The sequence below is a fragment of the Cyprinodon tularosa genome, unplaced genomic scaffold (assembly GCF_016077235.1).
Source record: "Cyprinodon tularosa strain WSP-4 unplaced genomic scaffold, ASM1607723v1 ctg616, whole genome shotgun sequence".
Taxonomy (NCBI): Eukaryota; Metazoa; Chordata; class Actinopteri; order Cyprinodontiformes; family Cyprinodontidae; genus Cyprinodon; species Cyprinodon tularosa.
The window spans coordinates 401,250-416,159 of record NW_024039359.1 but is presented as its reverse complement, the minus strand read 5'-3'; the positions used below and the strand labels follow the sequence as shown (position 1 = coordinate 416,159).

Here is a 14,910-nt window from a genome sequence, read left to right as displayed (position 1 = left end):
GCGCGCCTTAAGCGAGCATGCGCGTTTCCTGTCGCTTGCGCGGTGATTCTTGCCGCCTGCACTGTGCGGAGATGCAGGGGAAACCGTTATGTGATGGGGAAATGCAGCTCGACGTAACACCGGTATTTCCATGTGGAAAACGCTGTTTTGCTGCTGGAGTCATCCTCACTCTCCATCTCTCTGTGTGTGCTGTACGTTAACACCCGCCAGCAGAAACACCCACCTACCCAAATGACAGACGGAATCTCACTATACATCAGCCATTCTCATCCTCCCCTCTCTCATGACAAGGCGCGCACCTCTGGATGAACTAAAAAATAATCTTTAATATCTCTTAAACAAAAGTAGCACAAACAATATTTTTTTCTGCACAAATCTGCACTAACGTTGCACTAACCATTCAGTCTATTTGCAGAGTTTTTTGACGTGGGTGGGGTGTCAGCTTCACGCAGCTGCGCACGAGTCCTATCATGAAAAAAGGTTCATTGTGCGACCTGAGTAACGCGCAGTAACGGGGTGTATGCAATGGTAACTGCGTTATAGTTAAAGTCAAAGTAATTAGTTAGATTACTCGTTACTAAAACAAGGTAACGGCGTTAGTAACGCCGTTACTTTCAACGCCGTTAGTCCCATCACTGTATATACATATATATATATTATTCTCCACCTGTGCAAACAAAAAAACAAATACTGGCCATCCCTTGTGTTTGGCTTGGTAGATCTCGGCATGCCATCAACTTCAAAAGTAGATCTTGTCATGATTGGTACTCAAAGGGGACCCAATTATGCAGAACACCACTGAGGCGGAAACAGGAGTAAAGGTTTAACAGAGTTTATTTATGGACAAACACACAGAATGTACTGGTTCAGGTTCGGGGCCTGGGAAACTGGTTCACTGGAGTCTGCGTGGGAGACAGATTAGTTAGCGAAGAATCAGAGGAGCTTGACTTAGGGGGTTTCTGGTTTGTACCTTGAGGGTTCTTGAGGTTTGCTCTGGGAGAGTCACTGTTGGCTCTGGAGAGGAGTTGATCAGCAGAGTCCGCTTGCTGCTTCAGCGTCTCACGTCTAGGAATGAACAGACCTTGGCTTGGGTTCCCAGCTCTTAGTCCTGAGCTGCATGGGAGTTCTCTATGGTTCTTCAAGTTTGGCTCAGAGGGTTGGCTCGGCAGGTTAGCTCTTCCTGAGCTTCACAGAGGAGACACTGGTTTCCTGGAAGATAGAGACAATGGTAAGAATCCTGGCTGGATTCAAAGTCACAAAGATACTCAGAGAGTCTAGGCTTAGGCGCTGACCAACTGGATACAACACTGCGACGTTGAGGCAAGGTTTGAAGACAGCTTATATAGTGGATCCTCTGATGATGGTAATGAGCAGCAGCTGTGCAGGAGGCTCTGCTCAGGAGGATCCACGGCGGACTCTGCTGGAGAAAGATGGTACTACTCCAGCTCCCAACAGTACCCCCCCCTCAAGGGCGGATTCCAGACGCTTCAGACAAGACCTAGGGAAAACAAGGGAACAAAAAACAACCCACCAAGGGTGGGTGCAGGGGCCACCATAACACGTAGGCAAGAAGCAGAGTCCAAAACAAAAAAAACCAACCCACCCAGGGTGGACGGAGGGGAAAAGAAAAAGGAAAAAACAAAACTGAGTCCCAGAACAAAAAACAATCCACAAAAGGTGGACGTCAACAAAGAAAGTCTCTGAAATTTTAGCGGGAGACACCCGGTAGCAGCTCAGAAATAGGTGCAGGGCGGGGCCGCCCACTGCGGCACCGGAGCAGATTCGGAGAGAACCGCCGACTGCAGCTCTGGCTGCAACATGGAGAGAGCCGCCCACGATGACTCCGGTGCAGACTCCGAGGTGTCCTGAGGCGCCCACCGAGGGCGGAGCGGGGACTGGTGGACTGACTGGAGGCATGGCAGGAGGGAGACCACGATTCAACGTGTCTATGAGTCCAATTAATATGAGGGTTGTGTCGTTCCAACCACTCATATCCCAGAACCAAGGGAGAACAGGCTGATGGGAAAACAAGAAAGGTTAAGGTCTCTCGATGACTACCTGAAACTTGAAGCTGAAGAGGCTGAGTCTTGTGGGTAACCTGGTGTAGACTCCTTCCATCAATCGCTGAGACTTTAAGTGGCTTCCTCAGAGGGGTGGTCTCAATATTTAGCTGTTGAACTAGATTAGAGTCAATAAGGTTTCTCTCACAACCAGAGTCTATGAAGGCTGACAGAGTGTGAGTCTGATCAGAACAGAACAGGGTAGCAGGTAAAAGAAGACGAGAGGATTTTCTATTTGGTTGATGCTTCACCAGACTCTCCATAGTCGCAGACGAGCTCCAAATCTTATTCTTGGCTGGACAGGATGAAACAAAGTGCCCTGGTATCCCACAGTAAAAGCAAAGTTTCTCCTCAAACCTTCTCTTCCTCTCGTCGGGTGTGAGCCTAGTGTGACCTATTTGCATTGGCTCCCCCTCAGTAGGTTCACAAACTGGTGGAGCAAAGTGAGTTTTAGACACAGGTATAGATTCAGGCTGGGCACGACTCTCTGTTCTGAATGCCTCTTCGGGAGAAACAAAGGAAGGGGTGTCCCTTCTCTTAGCCGAAGAAAATGAAACAGGAAAAACATGGCTTTTAATCTTTGACTTAGACCTGGTTCGAAGACGGTTATCCAAACTAATCGTCAGCCTGACGAATTCCTCCAGGGTCTCCGGTGTCTCGAGTGTGGCGAGTTCATCCTTTACGTTCTCGTTTAAAGCGTTGAAAAATGCACTCTTAAGTGCACTCTCATTCCAGCCTGAGGCTGCAGCTTTAACCCGGAAGTCTATGGAAAAATCCGCTACAGAGGAATTTCCCTGTTTAAGATTTAACAGAGCACGAGAGTCAATTGTTTGGTCAGAATCTTGGTTGAAAACTTGAGTAAATTCGGAGATGAAGTCAGAGTAATAGCAATTAAGGCTGTCGTCGGTGGGAAATCTTGCCTGAGCCCACTCCAAGGCTCTTCCTGTTAGCTGAGAAAGGATGAAGGCTATCTTTTTGTAATCTGTGGAAAAGCTGCCTGGAGAATTCTGGAAAATAAGTCGGCATTGAAACAAAAATCCCTTACATTTGCTAGGGATACCTGAAAATTTCTCTGGGAGAGACGGACGAAATTCCGGAAGTGACGTGACAGGCTCTGGTTCCGGAAACGGAAGTTGGACGGGCTCCGCTCTAGGAGCTGATTGTCTGGAAAATTCCTGCGAAAACTTATTAAGTTGAGTGTTGAGCTCACCAATGAATCTGTCCACAAGCCTGTCGTGAACATCACGAATGACGCACTCAAATCTCCTAGCCATTTCATTGTGGCTCTCACGGAGGGAGGCATCAAGGCTCTGAATCTGGGTCGGTAGATCCTTCAGAAGCCTCCAGAGGGGTTCCGCTGGGAATATTTGTTGGTTGCAGTGTTCTGTCATGATGGGAACTCAAAGGGGACCCAATTATGCAGAACACCACTGAGGCGGAAACAGGAGTAAAGGTTTAACAGAGTTTATTTAGCACAAGCACACTGAAATTACTGGTTCAGGTTCGGGGCCTGGGATACTGGTTCACTGGAGTCTGCGTGGGAGACTGTTTAGTTAGCGAAGAATCAAAGGAGCTTGACTTTGGGGGTTTCTGGTTTGTACCTTGAGGGTTCTTGAGGTTTGCTCTGGGAGAGTCACTGTTGGCTCTGGAGAGGAGTTGATCAGCAGAGTCCGCTTGCTGCTTCAGCGTCTCACGTCTAATAATGAACAGACCTTGGCTTGGGTTCCCAGCTCTTAGTCCTGAGCTGCATGGAAGTTCTCTATGGTTCTTCAAGTTTGGCTCAGAGGGTTGGCTCGGCAGGTTAGCTCTTCCTGAGCTTCAAAGAGGAGACACTGGTTTCCTGGAAGATAGAGACAACGGTTAGAATCCTGGCTGGATTCAAAGTCACAAAGATACTCAGAGAGTCTAGGCTTAGGCGCTGACCAACTGGATACAACACTGCGACGTTGAGGCAAGGTTTGAAGACAGCTTATATAGTGGATCCTCTGATGATGGTAATGAGCAGCAGCTGTGCAGGAGGCTCTGCTCAGGACGATCCACGGCGGACTCTGCTGGAGAAAGATGGTACTACTCCAGCTCCCAACAGATCTTGGTTTTAAAAAGGTTGGGCACCCCTGCTCTATAGGAACTTCACAATGTGTGAAGTTAGGGAAGTCAAGGTTTATGGTCACTGGACAGTTGGCCTGGTTTTTATCGCCACTGGAACATTTAGTCGCTGGTTGTGTAGGTGAGTCCTGAAAATGATTTGGGCTACATTGATAACTATGAATCTTTTGGGGGAAAACCTCGATTTGGAGAGACGGCATCCATCCCACTTTGGATTGTACAGCTGTTCTTACTATGAATCTGTCCAAATGTATTAGTCTTCCAAAAGCCTAACAGCCTAGCATGTGGAAAACAAAAAAAAGAGTCATAGTCTAACACACCTGTCTGGAGCTTCTCTACTGTCACCCACTCATTACTCCATCTAGACAGTGTCTTTTCCATGACCAAAATCAAATAAATTAGAAAAGAATCCTAATGGAGTAAATCATGAAAATCTAATTAAAATGAGTCCAAATAGGGAAAATGTTACAACGATTAAATGTGGTTCTTCTGATATGGGTGAAAATAAACTCAAGGAAGCAGAAGAGTCAATGGCAGAGGACAGCATGATGTTAACGTGACTGTGGGCAAGAGAGAGGAAGGCTGAGCTTGTTCCTGACCAGAACCTATAAAATAATGTTTTCAGTTCATTTACTCTGTCCAGAATTCCCTCCGTCTGATAATCTTTCTTCTTGAAACCTGTGATCTTCTTTATTCTTCACCACATGTCTCTGATATTGTTCTGCTTGAACCTGTTTTCCAGTCTACCTGTATGCCTCCTTGCTTTCTCTCAAGTCGTTTCTGTATACTGTATAGCCATCTTCAGGTACTACAAAGCCTCTTGAAGAGCTACAGTATGAACAGGAGGGTTTGGGCATTCATCTCAAACAATAATAATGGGGCTGTGTTTTAGGAGCTAAGATATTGTTTGTGGATTTTGTTCCACATCAAGTAAACGATAAGTTGTCAAGCAATGACGACACTATAGAAAAAGCCCCTGAAAAAAATTACATATATCTACAGTAAAGCACAGACAAGTTAGTAAAACAGAAACGAAAAAGTATCAGCACCAGGCCCATGGCTATAGATTTTGTACTCTGCAGCTTCAAGTCGTAGGGAAGCGGCTGTTCCAACGATTGCAGTTCTGAATTCTCCCAAGTGGTGCCCGACTTTACACAAGTTTTTCTTATCAATCCTACCATAACTTGTGAGTCTTTCTTTAAGCTTGTCTCTTATTTTTATTTATTTTTTTTTGTGCAAAGAAATAGCTAAAATAATTCAACATATTTGTTTTTTTTCTAATGAGTTATGTAAACCATTAATTGACAGCGAAACCCTGAAGCCAGTAACAGCTGTAAGGCTGTTAAATCTCAGGCTCTTTGTATTTTGCCATCCATGAAATAGGACTGGAAAAACATGCTATGGTTTCAGAAAGGGTGTAAACATTCTAACTATTGCTATTTTATTCAGTCAGATGGGCAAAAATATAGTCTTTTTCTTGGTTTTCTGCTAATTGGTTGGATCAACAGGCTGGAGAGGTGGCCAAACCTGACAATGAGTATGTGAAAAACTGTGTCAAATGTCCTCTGGCAAGCTTCAGAGAGCTAATCATAACCACACTGCAGAGATTAATGAAGTCAAGAGCAATCAGTTGTGACACACAAAAGGGACACGTGCACACACTCTTACTTGTATGGACAGGAATGAGGACATACAGTTGTTCTGGAACAGATACAGTAGACTCTGTTTTACTCTGCCAGAAATGTGTGTGAGTTTTATGATTAAGTAAATCTCTTCAACTTTGAACATCTGTACCTACTTTGGTATAATCACATTTAAGTCTCCCCTCTGGAGAATTTTTTTATCTTTACTGAAATTATTATATGGGGAAAAAAAAGAATGTACATAGAGAACATACCATGCATATGTCTTTTTCATCATCGGACACAAAAATTAGCAAAAGATAGTAGAAGTAACAGAAGCACAACTAGGTTCTCTAATGCTCAAACATTATTCAGTGTCCCTTGTTTTGCTCTTTATATTAGACACCTAAAATATAAACTCTAAGAGCTCCGTAGCAATAAATGTCTTGGCTGCTTTATTTCCTTTATGGAAGAAATCTGGTTTTTCTTTTCCATTCAGCCACAGGCTATTTTTCTAATGCTAAGGAAAACATAATGACAGACGTCTTTACTCTGTATTTATAGATTCATTATTCTAATCAAGGTGAAATAACCATGTTTTCCATTTAAAGCTACAGTGTGTAACTTTTAGCGACATCTAGCGGTCAGACTGCAGCAACATGAACATCTCCCCCCCACCGCTTCTCCCCCCCAACAGTACGGCGAGCGTTACGGGACAAAATGTCTTCCACGACGTCCGCATCACCTACCTTCTCAAGTGATGAGGTTTGTTTACATAGATAATTTTACAGATAGTATTTCATTAGTCTGTGTAGGGTATAGATTTCAATATAGACTTAAGATAATAAATATACCCGTTATTTTTTCTACATCGTTGTGAAGTTTTTGTAATCTCGCACTCGCTAGTTTGTTGGCTCTGCGCTGCCGTAGCGCAAAGATGTCTGCCTCCATGGCTGCGAGACCCGCTCCTATGTAATTATAAATAACTAATTCTAAGGCAACGCAAATATTAAGGCTAAGAGGCTGAGCTCGTAGATGATGATAAATAACATAGTTATGTATAATATATTACATTTCTGACTGTATATTCCTGTAATTATTACACACTGTAGCCTTAAGATATTTTTAACAGTAACAACATCAACCATGAGAATCAGCTCCTCCAAGTCCGAGGCCATGGTTCTCGACCGGAAAAAGGTGGCTTGTCCCCTTCAGGTTGGAGGAGAGTCCCTGCCTCAAGTAAAGGAGTTCAAGTATCTTGGTGTCCTGTTCACGAGTGAGGGAAGAATGGAGCGGGAGATCGATAGACGGATCGGTGCGTCTGCTGCAATAATGCGGACGCTGCACCTGTCTGTCGTGGTGAAGAGAGAGGTGAGCGAAAAGGCAAAGCTCTCAATTTACCGGTCGGTCTACGTTCCTACCCTCACCTATGGTCATGAAATCTGGATCATGACCGAAAGAACGAGATCCCGGATACAAGCGGCTGAAATGAGCTTTCTCCGCAGGGTGGCTGGGCTCTCCCTTAGAGATAGGGTGAGGAGCTCGGTCCTTCGGGAGAGGCTCAGTGTAGAGCCGGTTCTCCTCCACATCGAGAGGAGTCAGTTGAGGTGGCTCGGACACCTTTTTAGATGCCCCCTGGATGCCTCCCTCGGGAGGTGTTCCAGGCATGTCCCACCAGGAGGAGGCCCAGCGGATGACCCAGGACACGCTGGAGAGACTATGTCTCTCGGCTGGCCTGGGAGCGCCTAGGGCTTCCCCCAACGGAGCTGGAGGAGGTGTCTGCGGAGAGGGAAGTCTGGGAGTCTCTGCTTAGGCCCCGTCCACACGAAGACGAACCCTGGCCTAAACGCACAAATTTTTCACCAAACCAGCCTCTCATCCACACCAAGCCGGCGTTTCGGGGGTCTGTAAACGATCTTTTTTTTATTCAGCCTTCAGAGTGGGAAGATTCTGAAACGCCGTTTTCGCGTTTCCATCTTTACGCTCTAACCGCATATTTTTTTTTACACGCATGCGTCATAGCGTCGCCTCTAAACACGCATGCGCGACACATCACAACAACAATGGCGCCGTTGCTGCTAATGCTACTCACCCTGCTGTCGGGCTTACAACAGAATCTTCTTCTTCTGGAATATCTCCAGGAAGAACAGAGCAATATCGACGACATAGTTCAGCACCTGAATTTGACTTAACCACGAAAATGGGCCCGCAGGGCAACCATGTATAAATATTAGTGCGCATGCCCAACATTTCGTCGCTTATTTTTGCTTTGGCACCACAGCGCCACTTACAGGCCTGGCATACATTTTGCAGTGTTTTCATGCATTCGTGTGGACGCTCACATTTATTTTACGTCTCCGTCTTTACGGCAAACGTTTTGGAAAATATCAGCGTTTCGTGTTCGTTTTGACTTCGTGTGGACGGGGCCTTAGTCTGCTGCCCCCTCGACCCGGTTCCAGATAAAGCGGTAGACTACGAGTACGGGTACTAGTACATCAACCATACTTCAACTTAATTACAATAACCAACACTACCAACACTTTTTTCTTTTCGTCCTCTTCCAGTGAACTTTTGGGATTTATTGCCTGCATCAAGCTCTGTCACAGTTTAAATATTATACTTTAAATTAAGCTGGTCAAAAAGGAATGCTGTATATTTCAGCATTCATGTGTAATCTAAACTGTGGGTAATGTTATTTGTAGCTGGTGTACTCACTCAGCTACACATACTCTTCAAAATAAGCTCATAAAAGCCACCTGGTTAGAAACATTGGCAGTGAACTATTGGTCAAAGGAGTTAAGGTTTACCTGAAGTTTTTCACCCTCTTTTCAAGTGAGAATCACTGTACATTATTTATATGAGTGCAATGTTTTAAGCAGTTATTGATTTAGATATGGATATCTCGTTTAGCAGTCGCAAAATGCTTGCTTTTAAATACTCTGCACTTTTCAATATAAACCTGACTGTTACCAGTAACCGCCCAATCACATGCACCAGTAAACCTGTATTTGTAGCTCACAGAGTGTAACTAAGACATTCTGACTGAGTTGAAACTGTTTTCCACCAAATCCACCCACTGATGGTTCTTTTTTTGTAATGTCCCCACTGTTAGCACAGCCATGACTGAACTTGAAATTGCCACATTTGTTGGATTATTATGAATGTTGTAAACTGACTAAACTAAGATTACCATAGTGACATACACAGTTTGTGGATTCTGCTTCTAAATATAAAACCGCTATAATATCCTTCATTCACATACACGGTGATCCCTATTGATTACACAGCCAATCTGATTTACAAATCGACTGAAAACAGTCTGACCACAGGTGTATGGCCAGGCCAAATAGCCTTTCATTAAGGCTGTGTGTAAGAGAACTATGCTGTCCAAAGAGATTTATAGGGAGAGCAGAGTCGCCCAACTCTGAAGGTCTTTGCTTTTCAAAGTACTTATTTAGTTTTACAGAAATGAATATTGATGGAAAAACTCACAAAGCTGTGACATTTGCTCCTTTTTTGTTTGCCATTTCTCTGTGAACGCTATCTGTTTCACCTCAATACTTATTTTAAAAATTCATTTAAAAAAAACATACTTTAGAAAAAAGTTCAACAAATATGAACTACAATTATAACCATTTGAACTACAATTCCACTAAAAGTAAAAAAAATATTTACATTCCAGGTTTGATGCAATCTTCTAATTTTATCAATATGTTTATTCTCACTTAAATTAATGTTATTGTTAGAGTGTACCAGGCAAAGTTTCAACTTGAATTTGACAATGTGTCGAGAGAGCTTGAGAAAATGGTGCTGAAAAGGAGGAAAAATAAATCATTGCAAATATAAATATAGAAACATTTAGGAAGTTAAGCAGGGTTGGATATTTCTGACCCCTTGAAAATAAATAGCTTTTTAAAATGTCAATATAAATCATATTATTTTTCAGATTTATACTTCTTTTATGTTGTTGCATAATCACTTGAGAGACACTCTCTGTCAGAGACAAACCTCTTAGTACTAATGAATCAATGAACATGTCATGATCTTCTTCTTGAGACCTTTTAGCCTACCTGCCCCAGTTTTGATCTGTTAGCCTTACCCGTCTTCGGATTCTGTTGGATTCTACTGTGGTCTAAGCCTTGATCTGCCTCTTAACTTCGCCCTCTTCATTATCCTGCCTTCCACCATCATTTGCTCATGTCATTTCTGTGTCCGTCAAGGCTTCGGCGTCTAAGCATGGACTGAACCAGGGTAGTGACTCATGCGTTCAGATCATCCTCCGTCAAGTTTTTGTGGTCACTAACCTATTTCCTCTCGCCAGTCTTACTTGCCTCGGACACCCTAGCCACTGCTGCTGCAGATCTGCAAACTGTTCATCGCTACTTTTTAAGTTATCCAACTGTCTGTCTTGGTTATGTCTTGCCTATATACTGGGTCCCTCTGTTCTGAGTCATTACGGAAAAAGGTTCATTTCTTTATGTGATAGTGCAGAATGCAATGATTCTTTTACCTATTCACTCCAAGACAAAAAGAAGGCATAAAAAATGTCAGATTGGACCATTATTTCATGTAGTTTATACAGATTTACATTATACAGGGTTGTCTTAATTAGTTCAACTTTAACATGGACAAGGATCGGCCCCACCGGGATAAAATCAATCAGTTGATGTTCCTACTGTACATCTTAAACTGTCATTTACACATCATAGGAAATGTGAAATAATAATATCTTTACCGGTATATTTTTACCCTTACATTGAGTACTATTTGGTCCAATGTTCACAACAAGATAAGTGGCTGTAAAGCAATCGTTTAAAGCAAAGGAAAAAAATATATTTAATTAAAAAATGCTTATGTTTACACAAAACAAACTTAAAAGACAAAGATTAAGAAAAAAAATAAATTTATGATAATAAAAAGGTTTTTGTAATGATTAGCACATCTTAAAATAGGAAGAAATATGAAAAGGGATATGAAGTAAAAGCTTCTAAAGGTTATGTTTCTGTCTCCTTTAGTGTATGTTTTATTTTAAGGACTGTACTAACACTAGCGTTATTTTTTTTAAAGTAAAATCTTGTGTTTTAACAAGACATTTTAGTGTGTCTTGCAAGTGTTGCTGCGTGTCAAAAGACATCATCACATAAAAAAAAAAATGATAAAAAGGAAAATATTTCTGGTGCTCTAGTACTTCCTGTTTATATAATCGGAACAGTTTTTGATAAATACTGTTAAAAATTCAAGACCCTTCGTTCTGCTTTTGCTGATTAAAGTTTAACACCCCGCATTTAAAATTTTCTGTAACTCACAAAACGTCAATTACTTGATATTGAAAGCTTCTTTTAATCCGTTTAGAGCATCTTCCTGTGAGATGCTCTTCCAGGCATCTGGACAATCTGCTGGTTTGGCTCCATATTCTTCTGCAAATTGATCATTATATCTCACCATGATGTACTTCCAGTAGTCTGATGCTTCAATACTGGTGTCAGGGGGAATCTGCCAGTCTGGATAATATTTAGTGTAGTCCTTATAAGGATGAAACTTCCCATTTGTGTCTGCATTTAAGAAAGCAACATCACTTTGGACATCAGTTGTACACAGTCTTTCAACAAGCTTGGTGGTGTCATTATATCTGTATCTACCAAGACCTTGTGGTCGATGTATAGCTGCACTATGTAACTTATGGTCTTTTCCTCCAGCTTCACATGGAGTTTTACAGAATGGACACTGTTTTCCGCATCCAAAAACTTGTTTAAAAAGTACATCCTCTGGCATAACTGTGAGCTTCCGAATGGTCTCATTTATATCTTTAGATTTTGAGAACTGTTCCTGAAGCTGTTTTGTCATGTTCTCCAATGCTATATTGACACTTTTGATAAATGGATTACTGGTACTTTGAATTTGAAACAGAATAGATTTCTCATCCTCAACTGAAATTGAAATATCTTCAATTAAGTAGTTGCGCATCCCACTGATGAGCTTCGGTATACTGTCATTGCTGTTTGGTAGTGGAGCACCATCTGGTTCTTTTGACGTCACTTCTATTGCAGCAGTGATCTTTTTAATTATTACCTGAAGATTGTTGTTCTTAAGCCTGTATAATGTATTCTCCTGATCCATTTGTTCCTGAATGTGATGAAATATCCAGTTCTTGACGTATTTTTCATATTTGGTGATGTACTTTACAAAACTGTCAAAGTCATCCTTTAGCAGCAGCTCTTTTTGAATATTGTATTGGAAAAATGAGCGAGAGCTGTACTCTGCTGAATGATGGCTCATTAAGATCTCATCCACAATGTCTACTCCCAGAGATCTGTTGATGAAGTCTTCCACTGCTGGTTTGATACAAAGCTCTACATAATCATTTGCTTTGCGTTGACAGTGATCTCTCTCTTTGTACAAATCATTAAAGTCTGACAAGTATCCAGGTTTGTACTTCTCCAATTTGGTTTGAGGATTTAGGTTTGAAAGAAACCTTTGGTGCATTTTCAGGAATTCCCGTGAAGCAATGCCACAGATATGAAGCTTCAGGTCAATCTCAGACTTGGTATTTGTTTCATATTCCTTGTAGTGTTGTTCCAGGTTTTCATTAACCTTTTCTAAAAGATCTTTTGTGAAAGAGTCATGATAGTCTTCAGGTGTTTCTGCTTTTTCAAGGAGGTATGATGAACATGACTCAATTAAGTTATCTGTGAAGGTCTGCAGTTTTTTCATATCAACATATTTAGCCTTAAATCTGTCTACGTGTTCATCCGTGACTCTGAATGGACTTCGTCCTACTTTGTTTATGTCAGTGTTGAGTAATTCCAAATTCACATTTCGATTAGAGAAATTTTTCCTCAGCTGTTTGATGACACATCCAACAATGTCTCGTTCTTCTAAGCCAGACACATTTGCAGTCGACAATGACCACATCTTCTCAAACTCTTTTGTCAGCTGATCATCAGACAGGTTTGACATTTTGCAAACATGTAGGAGCCTCATGACGGCCTCTTCAATCAGGACTCTGTATTTCCTCTGAATTTCTTCAGCTTTTTTCTTACTTACTTTCAGATCAAGGACACAATCCAGTTTAGTTTTCACTGCCCTCTGAATTTCATTGGCAAGGCCTCTGATATTGTTTAGAAAGTCAACTTTGTAATTCTCTATCAGATTCACACGTTTGTCCTTTCTTTTATAGTATTTGTTTAATTTCTCTGTCATCTTCGTTTGCTCTATTTGTATTATTCTAGATAGTTCTTCCTTTTTTTCCGATACTAGTTTATTCAAATTTTCAACTTGGAAATCATTGTCAGTGTTTAATATTTCCATTTCTGTTTTGTTCTGGCAAGAGTTAATCTCTTTTCTGAATTCCCAATCCCAGTCATTAAAGGCTTTACACAGGTTGTCATAAGCGTGAGCCACAAGTGTGTTTCTGAAGTTAAAAATGAAGTTTTCATATTTAACTGTCCTCCACAGACTTCTAATCCATTCTATAAAATCTGGGATTTGAGTGGGTTCACTGTTGTTGTTGTTCTTTATGGTCTCCAAAAGATTTTTCTTGAAATCAGCAACAGCTTCACTGTAACCAGTGTTGACTGGAGCCATTGGTGGAGTGCCGTGCCAGAGTCCTGGAATGTTCCAGTTGTTTTTTTCCATGTCATAATCTAGGACATCTGTGAACAGTTTATTAGTTGGTTGTTTTTCCATTTCAGATGCAATCTGGGTCATTTCATTCAGCTGGTCCAAAAGACGTTTTCTTTCAGCGATGCATTTAGAATGAGCTGCAACTCCAGCAACATTTTGGTGAACAAAATGACACACAGGCTTTTTCCTATGTGAGTCATTCTTAGGAAAGCATGAACTGCTATTTGCAAAATATCTTTCATTTCAGTTACATTTTCCATTGCTGTGTTGATGATGGCGATGTCACTTAAACCGATGACAAAAGTTGCCAGCTGGTTGTCATGTTCGTAACTGTCTTCAAGTTGAGCCATTTGAGGAGACTTTAGACCTTCTGTGTCAATGAGGACCATGAAATCATAATTCAGCTCATTTCTATAATCTTCTTTAACTTTGAGAAAGATCATGTAGGCTCCTCTTGTACATCTGCCACTGCTGACTGGAAACTGAACACCAAACATGGTGTTGAGGAGTGTTGACTTTCCAGAACTTTGAACACCCAAAACAGTTAACACCAACAATCTGCTCCTTTTTCCAACTTTGTTATGGACCTCATTCAGTACAGCTGACACCCACTTTTCTGGGATGTTGGAAGCATCACCATCCAGAAGTTCTAGAGGATGTCCATCCAACACCATTTCAGCAACTACGTGAGGGAGACGAAAAATTTCCTCTATGTTTTTTTGTGAAAACTCATAGATCAGGCCCAATTCTCTCATGTAATGCTCGATTCCTAAAGAACTGTCCAGCAGAGCTTGATCCAATTCTTTAATGACCTCTGAGTCTTTTGTTTTACATTGCTCTTTGAACTGGTTTCGCAGTTGAAGGAGTTTTTCTTGAGAGTGTGTATCAAGTTTCAGTTTCATCCATTTTAAGAAATAATCCCTCTTTTCTTTGTCACTTATAAAAAGGTTGTCAATAAAACTTCTGATTCCTTTAGGAATATTGTGTCTTGCCTGCTTCTCTTTGATTTTATTTTTTTCGTCCTGTAGCTGAGATTTGTACTCTTCCGTTCCAAAATCTTTGCAATCCTTTCGTCTACATAGTTTTATCTCTAATTTTGATAATCTTTTCCAGTTTTCTCCCTGTAATGGAAGTTGCAGTTTCTTGTATTCAGGAATTCTTTTTTCTCCAATTTCTTTCACAATCTCTTCAGCTGCCTTCTTTTGTTCCCCACTTTTATTTTCATCCAAAGACAGACCGAGCTCTGTTGCTTTTTCATGCATCCGATTTGTTGCTATTTTATTTGTGGTTTGATTGTCCAGAGAGGTTTTGATGACTGCACAAATTGTTTTTGAGAAGTATGTCCAGTTGATGGTAGGGTCTTTTATGATGACATTGGTTTCTGGAAAATTACGTTTCTTTAATGTTCTCTTAACAGATATAATTTCTTCACTGTCATTACCCTTTTTGCGATTAACAACCAAAAATACATTATTTTTTAAATCTTTGAGCGAAAACAA

The 14,910-nt window shown here is 41.3% G+C and overlaps 1 pseudogene; it reads right to left on the bottom strand.

Moving 5' to 3' along the window:
• Nucleotides 1-1,465: 1,465 nt before the first annotated feature.
• Nucleotides 1,466-14,673, bottom strand: LOC119798263 (annotated as a pseudogene).
• Between the last annotated feature and the right edge of the window lie 237 nt (nt 14,674-14,910).